This window comes from Dipodomys spectabilis, unplaced genomic scaffold, assembly GCF_019054845.1.
Source record: "Dipodomys spectabilis isolate Male_0828 unplaced genomic scaffold, ASM1905484v1 ptg000445l, whole genome shotgun sequence".
Lineage (NCBI taxonomy): Eukaryota > Metazoa > Chordata > Mammalia > Rodentia > Heteromyidae > Dipodomys > Dipodomys spectabilis.
In genome coordinates, this window is record NW_024871122.1 from 53582 (window position 1) to 70116 (window position 16535).

A 16535-nucleotide genomic window follows, 5' to 3' on the forward strand; every position below is an offset into this window, starting at 1 on the left:
TTGGTTGTTCGTAGCTGATTTTCTACCACTTCAGCCATACCTGTAGACTGGCTTTTTGCCAGTTAATTGGAGATGTCATCTCTCAGGCTTTTCTGCCTGGATTGGCTTTGAAACTTCGTCTTCTAGTTCTCACCTCCTGAGTAGTTGGGATTACAGATGTGAGCCACTGGGGTGCCTAGGGATAAATTAATTTGGTTGATGTATTCTTTCTGTTTTTCTAAGCATGGGATGATCTACTATAGTATTTCAATGAATGTCCTGGGTCTGAAGTAAGGTATATAATACATATGCAAATCTCTATAGTTCTAATGAGATGTAATCAATTAAATACATGTTATAAGTGTAATAATAGTCAATAAAATAATGAATGAATAATACAAAAAATAAAATAAATACACTCAAAGAAAATTGCAATAAACATAAGTATGTAGATATTAATCATTATTTCAAATGTGGATGAATATTACATTAACAGTGCTAGGGATTGAATTCAGGCCTAGGGAACAGGCCTGAATTGCTTGTCTTCCAAGAGGGTGAGTTTCCCCATCCCCACCACCCCCAGTGAATTAGAGTTACCCAGACTCTGAGTTCAATTCCCAGGCCTGGCAGAAAAAAAGGGCACGAATTCCAAGCCAGGGAGCTTCATTAGTATTGTATGTATGCATATATGTATGTATGTATTTATGTATGTATGTATATAAATATAAATATAAATATATATATATATATATCATATATATCATGGGACTTGAACTCTGACCTTGAGAGCTGTCCTTGTGCTCTTCATCTCAAGGCGAGCGCTATAATGCTTGAGCCACAGCACCACTTCTGGTTTTCTAGTAGTTTATTGGAGATAAGTGTCTCACAGACTTTCCTGCCCGAGGGCTTTGAACTGTGATGTTCAGATCTCAGCGTCCTGAATTGCTAAGGTTACAGGCATGAACCATAGCTGGTGCCAGGTTATTTTTAATATTTTTAAATTATTTATTTATGTTTTTATTTTTTGCTCAGCATGAGGCTTGAACTGATATCATGGCAACTCTGCCTCAGCTAACATCACCCTAGGCTGGGATGGTGCAGCCTCTGGACACACAGCCCATCCTGGGATACTAGGCCTCGGGGGCTGACAGGAAAACAAAATAAAAATGGCACCATAAAAGCCAGGAACCACCCACAGATGGCAGTTTCTTGGTTTTCCTTCCTTGCATGGTGACCATCCTGGGTCCAAATAACACTGCTGCAACCTGTAGGTCATCTGGCATTGCTGAAGGCTGACAGGCTGTCAGCTAAGCCATAGGCCAACCTGCACACCTAGGCCCTGAGTTTGAATCCCAGTCATGCTACTTACAAAGGGCTGGAGAGCCTAAGAAACTATTGTGTGTCCATAGGAACACCAGAGAAATGTGATCAATGTCATGGTTGGATGAGTAGTTCATAAATCAGTCTAGTATAAATTTAGACCCAATAATCACAGAACACAGATTGATTTTAATTCATAGTTTATTATGTATTAAAAGAATACTATTCATTAAATGGGGTCCTCACTAAAGACCTGAGAATCTGTATGAACATAGTATATGTCATTTAATTCCACATAGACATCACTGGCAGTATCAAAATATCTAAATATATATTTACCTGTATACCATCATCTGCATAGAAAGGTACTGCTATTTTGGCCAAACCTGTGGCTCCATCCTAGGTCCTGGGATCCACTTGGCAGCTGAATGGACTAGAGGCTGCCATGCTGACATTCACCCATTCATGAATTGGGACTTCTTGGCCCTCAGTTCAGGTACCAGCATTGCCAAAAATTTCATCTCGGAGTAAGATTCCAAGTGAGACACCTGTTTTCCATTTCTGTGCAAATGCTGGGTGTCAGGTATGGTGTACATAATATGTGTGCAAAGCTACATGTTATGGAATAGATTGGAAAAAATGTAATAAATGATATAGGTGTACTCACAGTCCATAAAATAAAGGTTAATTCAATCAATCAATAATAATATATCACTCCAACAAACACGATACAGACTGAATATATAGATGTAAATATAAATCACATATTTAAAATGTCTATAAATGTTACATTTTTCGGGCTGGTGCTTGAATTCAGGCCTAGGAAAGAGTTGAGAAGTTCATGCATGATTCACATAGGAAATGATAGGCAAGACCTCTGGCACAACAATTATTTTTCATTAAGACTTCACGAAATGTGACAATAATAATTACATTCAGGAAATCGAGGCATTGGGAAAGATCCAAGAATTGGTAGTCATGTGGCAGATAGAATTCCAACAAAGCTTGCCACATCTTCTCTATACAAGTAGGTATTTATTAGCATACTAGCTTCAGCTTTTGACTGGATGAATATGGTGCACAAACCCCACCCCGGAGCTCAATATCAGGTCCTGGGTAGGGCCTAGATACTTAATAGCTCAAAGATGGTGTGCTCATATGGACCCATTAGAAAGTTAGGCCTGCTAGGCCTGTAGTTCAACTCCCAGCAATGCCAAAAGGTTCATCCTGATGTGAGAAACTAATCCTTACAGCTGTTTTCCTGTCCTGTGAAAGTCCTGGGCCTCATCAAGGATGGAGAATGCTATATAAGCAATTCCATAGCCACGGGAATAGGTTGTCATCCATGGCAGCACAGATATACATGCCACCATACTCAATAAAATACAAAATAATTACATTGAAAGCAAGATGCATACCACACCTGTATATAAATAAAGATCCTATGTTTAAAAGAGGTAGGCTTGATATTTTGTCCACTGCTGGGGCTTCAAATCAGGCCCTGGACCAGGCCTCACATTCTAGTCTTCAGGGATAATGAGCTTCCCCTTCCCCCACAGTGCAACGGGGTTACCCAGATCTGAGTTCAAATCCCAAGCCTGACAAAAGATTCATCCTGATGTCAGAAGCCAGTCTTTACACCTGTTTTCCTCTCCTATGGAAGTCCTGGATCTCAGCTAGGATGGAGAATGAAAGCATGGGCAACCCTATAACCATGGGAACAGGTCATCATACATGTCAGCAGAGTTATACCTGTCACCATACTCAGTAAAAAACACAATACCTCCATGTATTAGACACAAAATAAGGAGAAGGATTGCACCGAACGTAAGATGCTATCCACACATATATGTCAATATATATCCTATGTTTCAATTATGAATTTATGCCTGTTTATGACTTAGCTCCTTAGTTACTCACAGGCCGGTGCCCTCACCTTGACTCTTTCGCCAATTGGGCCTGCTAGGCTCTCAGTTCAAATCCCAACACTGCCAAAACATGAATCCTGATGTGAGAAGCCCATTGATCCACCTGTTTTCCTGTCCGGAGAATGTCCTGAGTCTCAGCTAGGATGGAGAAGGTGTAGGAAACTCTATAAATATGGGAATAGGTTGCCATCCATGTCAGCACAGTTATATCTGTCATCATATGCAATAAAATACAAAATGCATCCCTGACTAAGACACACAATAAAAAGAACAACTACACTGAAAACATGATGCATTCCACACATGTATGTGAATAGAGATCCTATGTGTAACATAGGTGGGCATATGATTTTTGCCTGAGCTGGGGCTTCAATTCAGGCCCTGGGACCAGGCCTGACTTTGTAGTCTTCAACGATAATGAGCTTCTCCTTCCTCCACAGTGCAACAGAATTCCCCAGACCTGAATTCACATCCCAGCTCTGGCAATAAAATTCTTAGCTAGGGTGCTTCATTCATCATTTTTCAATTTTTTAATATTTTTTTGCCAGACTTGGGGTTTGAACTCAAGTTGTGGCAACTCTGCCTCAGGTCTGATCATCCTAGGCTGCAGCCTCTGGACCCATAGCCCATCCTCGGATCCTAGGACCCCAGGGTTTGTAGGAAAAAATAAAAAGCTGGAGGAGAAAAAAGCGGCGGGAAGTTCCACCTGGCGCTTTTAGATTTATTTTCATTTGAATGTTGACCATGGTGAGACTGAATCCAGTGGACTGCAGATTGAAGGTGACCTGGTGTGGCTGAAGGCCTGCTGGCTATCGGGGGAGCCACAGGACGACCGGGCAACGGAGGCCCCGATGTCGAATTCTGGTCAGCCATCCTACATTGAGGGAATGGCAGGAGTTCCTGAGATACTCAATTCCTGACCTAGGAAGAGCCGTGAAATGTGATCAATCTCTTCCTTGAATGAGTAGTTCCTGAGGATTCGAGTAGGAAATGATAGTCAAGACTCATGGGGTATCGATTATTTTTAGTGAAGAATTGATGAAGTGTGACCATAATCATCACAGACATTAAATAGAGGCATTGGGGAAGATCCAAGAATCTGTAGTCACAGGGTAGATTGGATTCCATCATAGGTCACCATCTCTCCCACTCTATACAGATAGGTACTTATTTGCTTACTACCTTCAGCTTATGAATGGATGACTATTGTGCTTCCCCTGCCTTACCCCTGGGACTCGATCTCAGGTCCTGGGAATGGCCTAGCTCCTTAGTGGCTCTCAGGCTGGTGTGCTTACCCATTTGCCTATTGGGCCTGCTAGGTGCTAAGTTCAGATCCCAGCAGTGCCAAAATATTCATCCTGTCAGAAGCCAGACGTTGCACCTGTTTTCCTTTCCTGTGTGAGTCCTGGGTTTCAGCTAGGATGGAGAATGCATAGGCCACCCTGTGGCCATGGGAAAAGGTTGTCATCCATGTCAGCCCAGTTACACCTGTCATATATACTCAAGAACATACATAATACATCCATGAATGGCATGCAAAATAGAGAGGATAACTACGCTCAATTCATGAGGCAGTCCACACATGGATGTGAATATACATCCCATGTTTCAATGATGCATTGAGGACTCTTGTGGCCTCCCTGGGGCTTGATCTCAGCTCCTGGGAACAGCCCAGCTCCTTAGTGGCTGACAGGCTGGTTTGTTCATGTGTACCCATTGGGCAGTTGGGCCTCCTAGGCCCCGAGTTCGAATCACAGCACTTCCAAAAATTCACCCTGATGTGAGAAACCATTCGGTGCACCTGTTGTTCTGTGCTGTGCAAGTTCTGGGTCGCAGCTAGGATGGAAAATGCATAGGCAACTCTATACTAATGAGAATAGCTTGTTATCCAGTTCACCACAGTTATATCTGTCATCCTATACTCAAGAAAATACACAATACATCAATGAGTAAGACACCAGATAAAGACAATGACTACACCGAACCCAAGATGCCTCCCACCCATGTATGGAACTAGAGATCCTATGTTTAAATTCTGAATTTATGACTACTATAGTGCCCACCGGGGCTTGATCTCAGGTCCCAGGAAAGACCTAGATGCTTAGTGGCACATGTGCTAGTGTGCTCACCATGACTCATCCACCACTTGAGCCTGCTAGGCCTTGAGTTCAAATCCCAGCATTACCAAAAGATTCATCCTGATATGAGAAGCCAATGGTTGCACCTGTTTTCCTATGCTATGAAAGTCCTGGGTCTCAACTAGAATGGAGTATGTCATATAGGCAACTCTATACTCATGGGAATTGGTTGCTAGCCATGTCAGGATAGTTATGTTATCACACTTAGTAAAATACATATTGCATCCATGAATAAGACACGAAATCAAGAGAATGAGTACACTGAATGCAAGATGCCGCCCACCCATGCATGGAAATATAGCTCCTGTCTTTAAATTATGAATTCATGAGTATATTGACGCCCGCGGGGCATGAGCTTAGGTCCTGTGAACGGCCTAGCACCTTAGTGGCTCACAGGCTGGTGTGCTCACCTTGACCCATTCCCCAATTCTGCTTGCTAAGCTCTGAGTTCAAACCCCAGCAGAGCCAAGAGATTCATCCTGATGTGAGAAACCAATGGATCCACATGATTTTCTGTCCTGTGAAGGTCCTGGGCCTCATCGAGGATGGAGAATGCTATATAGGCAACTCTATAGCCATGGGAATAGGTTGTCATCCATAGCAGCACAGATATACCTGCCACCATACTCAATAAAATACAAAATACATCCATGAATAAGACTCAAAATTAAAAGCAAGATGCATACCACACCTGTACGTAAATAGAGATCCTATGTTTAAAAGAGGTAGGCTTGTTATTTTGTCCAGTGCTGGGGCTTCAAATCAGGCCCTGGACCAGGCCTGATATTCTAGTCTTCAGGGATGACGAGCTTCCCCTTCCCCCCCAGGGCAACGGGGTTACCCAGATCTGAGTTCAAATCCCAGACCTGACAAAAGATTCATCCTGATGTCAGAAGCCAGTTATTGTGTCTGATTTCCTCTAATGTGGAAGCCCTGGGTCTCAGCTAGGATGGAGAATGAAAGCATAGGCAATCCTATAACCATGGGAACAGGTTGTCATCCATATCAGTACAGTTGTATCTGTCACCATACTCAGTAAAATTCACAATACCATCATGAATTAGACACAAATTAAGGAGAAGAAATGCACCGAATGCAAGATGCTTCCCACACATATATGTCAATACAGATCCTATGTTTCAAGTATGAATTTATGCCTATCCTGGCCCTCCCTGGGGCTCATTGTCAGGTCCTAGGAACGGCCTAGCTCCTCAATTGCTCACATGTTGGTGTCCTCACCTTGATTCTTTCACCAATTGGGCCTGCTAGGCTCTCAGTTCAAATCCCAACACTGCCAAAAGCAGAATCCTGATGTGAAAACCTATAGGTCCACGTGTTTTCCTGTCCTGTGAAAGTCCTTAGTTTCAGCTGGCATGGAGAAGACATAGGCAACTCCATGGACATGGGAATAGGTTGTCATCCATGTCAGCACAGTTATATCTGTCATCATACACAATAAAATACAAAATGCATCCCTGGCTAAGACACACAATTAAAAAAACTATGGTGCATTCCACACATGTATGTAAATAGAGACCCTATGTGTAAAATAGTTGGGCATATGATTTTTGGCAGTGCTAGGGCTTCAATTCAGGCCCTGGGACCAGTTCTGACCTTGTAGTCTCCAAAGATGGTTAGCTTCCCCTTCCCCAACAGTGCAACAGAGTTACCCAGACCTGAGTTCAAATCTCAGCTCTGGCAGTAAAATGGTGCGAATTCTGCACTAGGATGCTTCATTCGTGTGTGTGTGTGTGTGTGTGTGTGTGTGTGTGTATACATATTCATATATATATATGAATGTGTATATATATATACACACACACTCATATATATATATATATATATATATATATATATATATATATATATATGCCTTACCTCTGACCATCCTATGCTGTGGCCTCTGGACCTACAGCCCATCCTCGAATCCTAGGACCCCACGGCTTGCGGGAAAAAAGAAAGCTGTGAGGGCAAAAAAAGTGGTGGGAAGTTCCACCTGGTGCTTTTACGTTCATTTTCCTTTGTACGGTGACCATGGTGCATCTGAACCCGGCGACCTACAGAGTGAAGGTTACCTGGAGTGGCTGAAGGCCTGCAGCTGTTGGGGAAGCCCCAGGCCATCCAGGCAAAAAGGCCCAGAGGTCGAATCCCGGTCATCTCCCCTACATTGAGGGATTGGCGTGAGATCCTGAGATACTTGTTTCCAGATCTAGGAAGAGTTGTGGAATGTGATCAATCTCATGCTTGAATGAGTAGTTCTTGCAGGATGTGAGTAGGAAATGATAGGCAAGATTCCTGAGGTATCGATTATTTTTAATGAAGAATTGATGAAGCGTGACCATAATCATCACAGTCATGAAATGGAGGCATCGGGAAAGATCCAAGAATCAGTACTCACAAGGTAGAGTGGATTCCATCACAGGTCGCCATCTCTCCTACTCTAAACAAATATGCATACTATCTTCAGCTTATGAATGGATGACTATTGTGCTCTCCACCTGCCCTACGCCCAGGGCTCAATCTCAGGTCCTGGGAACAGCCTAGTTCCTTAGATGCTCACATCATGGTGTCCTCACCTTGACCCTTTCTCCAATTGAGCCTGCTAGGCTCTGAGTTCAAATCCCAACACTGCCAAAATAGGAATGCAGGTGTGAGAATCCAATCCGTCCACCTGTTTCCTGTCTGTGAGAGTTCTGGGTCTCAGCTAGGATGGAGAAGGCTTAAGCAACTCTATAGACATGGGAATAGATTGTCATCCATGCTAGCACAGTTATATCTGTCATCATGCTCAATTAAAAAAAATGCATCCATGACTAAGACACACAATAAAAAGAATAATTGTACTGAACAAATGTATGTGACTAGAGATCCTATGTTTAAAATAGATAGGCATATGATTTTTGCCAGTGCTGGGGCTTCAATTTAGTCCCTGGGAGCAGGCCTGACCTTGTAGTCTTCAAGGATGGTAAGCTTCCCCTTCCCCACAGTGCTATAGTGTTACCTAGACCTGAGTTGGAATCTGAGCTGTGGCAGAAAAATGGTGCAAATTCTGAACTAGGGTGCTTTATTAGTTTTTTTTTTTTTTTTTTTTTGCTAATCAAAGGGTTTGAACTCACTTCATGGCAACCCTGCCTCAGCTTTGATCACTTTAGGCTGGTGGGCTGCCACAGGCCCATAGTCGACCCTATGATCCTAGGCCCTGAAGCCTTGCAGGAGTAAAAAAAAACAAAAACAAAAACCCACACATGAAAATAGCCACAGGATGGATTTTTTACATTTTCTTCCTTTGCATGGTGACCAACCTGGGTCCAAATTACATGGCTACAAAGGGTACTTCACTTTGCATTGGCCGCGGCTAGCAGACTATTGGGGAAGCCACAGGCCTGTATGTCATCATAGGCCCTGATTTTGAATCCTGGTCCTGATACCTACCAATGGGGGAACTTCCCAAGAGACTCGTTCCTATGCATGGAAATAATGATGGAATGTGAGCAAACTTATGATTAAATGAGAATTTTCTGCGGGCATCATTCTAGTCTAAAATTATATGCAATGATCCTAGGATGTTGATTGATTTTAATGAATGGTTTATTAAGCATGAAAACAATACTATTCCTTCAATGGAGTCATAATAAATACCTAACAATTGGTAAGAATGTAGTTGATGTCATTGAATCCTAGGTAGATGACTCTGGAATTCTATACAAATATATATTTATTGATATATACCACCTGCCTATCCATGTACGGCTATTTTGTCCACCCCTGCCGCTCAATCTCAGGGTCTGGGAACTGACTGGCAGCTTCCTTGGCTAGAGGTTGCCGTGTTGACACACCCATTCATGAATTGGGTCTGCTAGGCCCTGAGTTCAGATCCCACCACTGCAAACAATTGGATCATGGAGTAAGAAGCCGAGTGTGACACCTGTTTTCCTTTTCTCTGAGAGTCCTTGGTGTCAGACATGATGGAGAACACATCTACAAATTTAGATACTATGTGATGAGATATCATCAATATAATAAATGGAATGTGTGTCATCACAGTCAATAAACGGTAAATAAATGAATAAAACAAAAATACAATCAATAACCACAATATGGACTGAATATCTATATGTAAGTACAAATCCTATCTTTATAATGTATATAAACAGTATGTTTTCCAGGGCTGGGGCTTGAATTCAGGCCTAGGGACCAGGCCCGACTTTCTTGTCTTCAAACATGGTGAGCTTCCCCTTTATCCACAGTGCTGCAGAGTTTCCCAGATCCTGAGTTCAAATCCAAATTAGAAAAGATGGCGAGAATTGCAAGCCAGGGACTAAATTTGTGTGTGGGGGGGAGGGGTTTTTTGTTTTGTTTTGTTTTGTAAAGCAAGGTCTTAAACTCAGATCATGGCACTCTGCCTCAGCTTCTATCACCCTAGGCTGTGGTGCAGCCACTGGAGCCACAGCCGATCCTGGGATCCTAGACCTCCAGGCCTTGTGCTGGGAAAAAATATGCACAGAAAAAAAGTGGCAGAGCCGGGCGCCGATGGCTCACACCTGTAATCCTAGCTACTCAGGAGGCTGAGATTTGAGTATCTTGGTTCAAAGCCAGGAAAGTCCATGATACACTTGTCTCCAAGAAACCCCTAGAAAACTGGAAGTGGTGCTGTGACTCAAGCGGTAGAGTGCTTGCCTTTAGCTGAAGACCACAGGCACAGCACCCAGGCCCAGAGTTCAAGCCCTATGACTGACGCCACCCCCCCCAAAAAAAGTGGCAGGATTGCGTTTTTACATTTTATTCCTTTGCACTGTGACCATTTGGGTCTGAATGACACGGCTCCAAAGGGTACTTCACCTTGCATTGCTGAAGGATGGTGGGCTATTGGGGAAGCCATAGTCTCGCATGGCAATGTAGGCCTAGTGTTGAATCCCAGCAATGACACTTCCAGATGGAGGACATCCTAAGAGACTTGTTCCCATATTTATTCACATATTTATTGATATATACCACCTGCCTATCCATGTATGGCTATTTTGTCCACCCCTGCGGCTCAATCTCAGGGTCTGTGAACTGACTGGCAGCTTCCTTGGCTAGAGGTTGCTGTGTTGACACATCCATTCATGAATTGGGTCTGCTAGGCCCTGAGTTCAGATCCCAGAACTGCAAACAATTGGATCATGGAGTAAGAAGCCGAGTGTGACACCTGTTTTCCTTTTCTCTGAGAGTCTTTGGTGTCAGACATGATGGAGAACACGTCTACAAATTTAGATACTATGAGATGGGATGTCATCAATATAATAAACGGAATGTGTGTCATCACAGTCAATAAACGGTAAATAAATGAATAAAACAAAAATACAATCAATAACCACAATATGGACTGAATATCTATATGTAAGTAGAAATCCTATCTTTATAATGTATATAAACAGTATGTTTATATAGTAATAATGATGGAATGTTATCAATGGCACGGTTGAATGAGCTGATCGTGACTACTACTCGTATAAAATTAGACAGCATGATTTCAGTAGACTGATTTTATTTAATATGAAGCATTAAAAGAATACTATTTCTTAGAGAGACACAATAATTTCAGGACACTGATTTACTTAATAGTTTTTTAAGGATGAAAACAATAACATTAATTACATGGAGGCATAATAAATACACAAGAATTGGTAGGAATATAGTCTACATAACTGAATAATGTGTAGACATGTCTGGCACTGTATAAAGATATATATTTATTAGCATACTACCATCTGGGTGTTTCTCTGTTCTTATTTTGTCAAACCCTGGGGCTCGATCTAGGAACTGCCTAGGAACTGCCTGTCAGCTCAATTTGCCCCAGGATGGTGTGTTGACACTCACCCATTCATGAATTGGGCCTTGTAGGCCGTGAGTTCAGATGCCAGCACTCCCAAAAAATGAATCGTGGAGTAAGAAGCTGATGGTGACAAACGTTTTCCTTTTTTGTGAAAGTCCTGGGAGTCAGGTATGAAGTTGAACACATATGCAGACCTATATCCTATGGAATCAATGTTCTATGTGCTATAATTGTCAATAAAATAAATGGCCAATACATGAATAAAACAAAAAATAAAAATGAATGCACTGAATGCTATATGGAGTCAACCTATGTATATAAATACAAATCATATATTTAAAATGTACATGAATAGGATGTTTTCTAGTGCTGGGGATCGATTTCAGGTCTAAGGAACAGATTTGAATTTCATGACTTCAAGGAGGGGAGCTTCCCCTTTCCACACAGTGCAAAAGAGTTACCCAGACCATGAGTTCCGATTCCAGTCCTGACAGAAAAAAATGGCAGCTGTATACTATGTGATGTCCAATTCTTAGGTATTTCATTCTGCCTCCATTTAATGAATGTGATTGTTTAAATGCTTCATAAAGTATTAATTAAAATTGATCAGTGTCCTATAATATAATTGTGTATAATTTTATCCTAGAATCATTCAAGAACTGCCCATTCAATCACATATATCACATGGCATTGATATTCATATGGATAGGATTGAGTTTTTTAGGATCACCTGACATTTAGAGGTGGCAGGACCAGGATGTGGGCTCCAGCTCTTAAACCTGAGGATAAGGAAATCACTGGTCTGTCCAAGAACATCAGCAAGACCAATGATTAGGCAGGCACCAATGGCTCTCAGCAGTCCTCCTTGATACTTACTAGGCTGTGATAGGAGGATCATGGTCAAATTCACCCTAGGCAGGAAAGTCCCTGAGACCCCTGTCCAACTTCAGTGCCAACAAAGCCAGAAGGAGAGCCATGTGGCTTCACTAGTTGAAGGCTAGCCTTGAGCAAAAGCAGCTCAAGGACTGTGCCCAGATCCTGACAAGGTCAGGGACTGGCAACAAACAGACATACACAACAATCTGTGCAGCCATCCAGCTAAAGCAGGTCACCCTCTTGTCCCCAACTGGACTGGACAGAGTTTGATGAGAAAGGGGCTGCTGTCATCTTGACTCTGCCCATTTTGCTTGCATCACAGGATTCCGTCCACACCCCCTTCTTTCATGGTTCTTTCTGACCAATGGGAAACAGGAATGGTGGCCACGCCCACATTCCATGCTACCCGGTAGCACCTGGATTCCCTCAGTTGGATGACACCACTACTAGCAGTTGAGGAAGGTAGAGGTGGCTGAGTGGTGAGCAAGATACTCGAGGCCACATTGGAGTAGAGTAAGAAATTGAGGTCCTTGACAGTGAGTGTGTGAATAGAGTATTTCCCAGACCTTGGGAAAGTGGCCAGCCCATCTTTCCTGTCCCAGCGCTCAGATGTCTGAAACAACAGGACTCCATGAGAGAGCTGCGGGCAAGAAATTACCACAAGAACACTGGCAGAAGAATCCTCCTAACACATCTGCAACATTCAAGAAAACTAAGAACATGAAAAAGTGAAGAATCCCCAAGACAAACGCCACTGGGGAGTGTGATTCAAAGGAGAGTCCAGCCAAATGTGATCTGACCATAGGCCTCCCCTGCCTTTGGATACAGTCACAGCCACTAGGGTCCAGAGTCTCAATGGTCCCGATAACACCAAGGATCTGCAGAGGTGTACTGACATGTGGTGCCCACCCTGGATCCCAGCAAAAGAAGGAAAGAGGTGCTCTGTGCCAAGATCCAACCACTGAAGCAGGAAAAGACAGACCTGCAGGATGAAAGGGAGTAAGAGAGGGAGAAGATAGCCCAACTGCATGTAGCAATGAAAAGGGAGCTAGAGATCCACAAGGCACCCATACAGAGGTTGGTTTGGGCAGAAAGTGATTTACAATGTTCATCAGCCCGCGTGCAGCAGGCGACCGATGACAGAGAAAGGGAGCATGAAGCTCTCACCAGCTGCCTGCAGACCGTAGAGTAGCACATGGCAGAGCTGGAGATGTTGGCTTCTGTGGTCATTGATCACAGAATGAGACCGAAATGTTCTTCGAACAGCTGAATGATGTGACCCTTCAGCTGGAGGAAAAAATCAGAAGCTTCAATGACTTGGAGCAAGTGAACACTGAGTTGCAGGAGAAGCTGGAAGCACACTGGACACAGTGGAGCAACATGAAGAGCAGAATCTGCAAGTTCCAACAAGCACTGGAGGGGCGTAAGGTACTAAAGGGACTACTGGATAACCTGAGCTGCGAGACACCTTCACAGAAGACCTGAGCATTGAGAGGTCCATGCAGAAGGAGAAAGCCCGGCAGCTGACCCAGTGGGTGAACCATCTGACAGAGGAGAAGAATCGAGGGGCAAGGCAGGTGTTTGACCTAGAGAAGGAGCTGGGGAAACTGAGAAGGAAGCTGGCAGAGACATGGCCCCCTTCGGGACCATCTCCATCCAAGTGGCAGGTGCAAGCCCAGACCTACTGCACGCAGATGGAGTTGAAAAACCTGGAGGAACAAATTCACATCCAGGTCCAGGAAAACCAAAGTCTCCATTTCCAGAACATGGAGCAGCAGAAGCAACTGTGGAGACTGGAGGAGAAGGCCAAGGATCAGCAAGAGATCTGCAAGATCCCACGATGCGCATATGTGCAATGGACAGATGGAGGAACAGCTGGCCCTGCTGCGGGACGCTCTCCACATGGTGAGCAGTGAGAAGGAGAAGCTAGCCAGCATTTTGGATTCAGAGAAGCAGGTGAAGAAACATCTGTGGGAACAGCTGGACCACACAGAGGAGAAGATAGAGGAATGGAAAGAGGTGGCTGAGAGAGAAAGCCAAGCAGCTTGGGAGCTGCAGGAGTGGCAAGAGCAGTCCATGGCCCAGCTGCAGGAACTCAGAGCCACCAATGAGCTGCTGAGCTCTGAGAGAGGCAGCTGAAGAGGCAGCCTTGGCGGCAGCAGTGGCAGGGGTGATGTTGGCATCGGCGGAAATAGGTCTGGTTGTGCATGAAGCAGGAGCTGAGTTGTCTGCAGCTGAGGGGCACGAGAGGTCGGGCTCACCCTACCATACGCCCTCAGACCCCCCCCCCGCCCCTCCCTCCCTGACCCTCGCCAAGGTGCCGCGTTTCAAAAATGGCACTGCAGGCCTAGACCCCGGGAGCCTCTCTTAGTTGCCCGGCTGAGATAACACACCCCTGGCCGGCTTGTCTCAGTGACCCAGTCCAGGACCCTGGTCCTCGGACTCGGGGCCTGCCACACCTGGAGCCACTGCCTACAGCTTCTCCCAGCAGCACACGTGAGTGGCCACCCTGCGGGCCCACACCCTGGGACCCCATTGCCCAGCGAACCCCTCGACCCCTCCTCACAGCCTCCACCATTCTGCGGACCCGGACCCGTGCCTCCCGCCTCCCCTTTCCTGTCCCACCTGTGCCTCCCCTGCATCCCACAGTGCCGCAAATGCACCCCAGGGATGGGGGGTGGGGGTGAGTGGCAACCCGAGGATCCCTCTCATGTCCCTAGTGGCCAGTGTCCAAGGAAACGGGGAGATGCAGGGTTGGGTTAGGAGGGGGCGCCAGAGAGCTCCTGGCCTGGAGTAATGGAGCCACACAGCCACCCATCTGCACCCTTCCTCACCTTGGTGGGAACCTGGTGGGTTCAGTCAGAGGTGGGGAGCAGCATCTCCAAACCTGCCTTCTCAGGTCTTTTCCTTTTTTCTGGGGGTGGGGGTTTTGGATGCAGAAGATAGACCCCCTCGCTGTTTGAGCCCTTGTCCTCTATGCTTGGTCACCCTTTCACCTGAGGAGGGTCCCAGAAGAGTGCACTAGGGACGTGAGGGCACTGGGGGTCAGATAGAAAATGAATATCTGGGAGGAACACACCCCTTCCCCCACACACCCAGCTTATTCTCCCCACCCCAGCTGTCATCAGTTCTCACAGGGTGATCACATTTCCCAGCTCTGCCAGAATCTGCTGGTGCTCCCGGTCCATCTGGTCTCCTCATCCTCCCTAAGAATGCGCCAAGTTGCCCAGAAGCATGTAGGCTGGAAGTAGGAAGTCCATCCATGTATGTAACATTTAGGACCCCATCCATTTCCCCAACACCGCCCCCACACCAGGTCAGACACCCCTCTGGGGGCACCATAAACCCCTGCTTGTTATCTGTCCTGGCTCTGAGGAGCCACCTGTCTCAGGACTCCTTTATCCAGCATCCTGGCCTAGGGTTTTGATTTATGTGGAGTTAAGGTTTGTTGTTCCCAAGAGGAAGATTCTGGCCCTGGAGAAAGGGAGAGTCAGGGTGGTTCTTTGTTATTAGAGTGGTGCTCCCCTTTGGTGGGATCCCCTGGTTCTGACAAGGGAACCCCATGCCCCAGCTTGTACATTGTGCCAGATGAGGAACTGACAAACTCAGGAGAGGCACTGCTCTGAGTCTGTGTGTGTGTATGAGAGAGAGAGAGAGAGAGAGACAGAGAGGGAGGGAGGGAGGGAGGGAGAGAGGGAGGGAGGGAGGGAGGAAGAGAGATCATCTTTCACCTTGTACAGCATGACTGTGCTCAGGTGAGTCATCAGTTGGCAAATTGCAGGTGCTGCATGGACCAGTCTTCTGTCACAGGTCTGGATTTGTGTGTGTGTGTGTGTGTGTGTGTGTGTGTGTGTGTGTGTGTGTGTGTGTGTATGTGTTGGGAGAGCAGGGAGATGAGAACAATGGAAACATATTTAAGTCACCATGTCTAAAAAGAGCAAAAGCATTTTATTTGTGTGTATGTGTATTGTTCTTTTGTCATCAATGCCAAGTATGATCCCAGCCACAATTTTCGTTTTCTCCTTCACTGTTACATGAATCGTTTGGGAAGGTTTCAGTAGATGTTCATTCCCACCTCTTTCCACCTCTCACTTCTCCTTTCCTGTAGCTCACAGTAGCTGCTGGGCCTGTGTGGGTCTCCCCTTGGAGGTCTGTGTGAATCACAGACCAGTGTGGACACCTGTCTTTCTGTCTTCAGGCTGGTGAGGCAAGTGTGACCACAGCCACACTCATACAGCCAGACACCCTGCTCTGGTGTGTAGAGTTGGAGTTAATTCAAGGGTTGGGAATGTGTCTGCCAAACATAATTAGAGAATGAGATGGGGGGAATAGAGCAGAAGATGTGAAGCTAGGAGGGTCTGGTGGGTGGCGAATGGTGTGATATGGCAGATAGTTCACCACAAACAAGGATGAGAGGGGAACCTTACCCAGGGCTTTCGCGGTGTCCCTGGGCATCTGGGCAGGGGTCTCCAGGCCCCC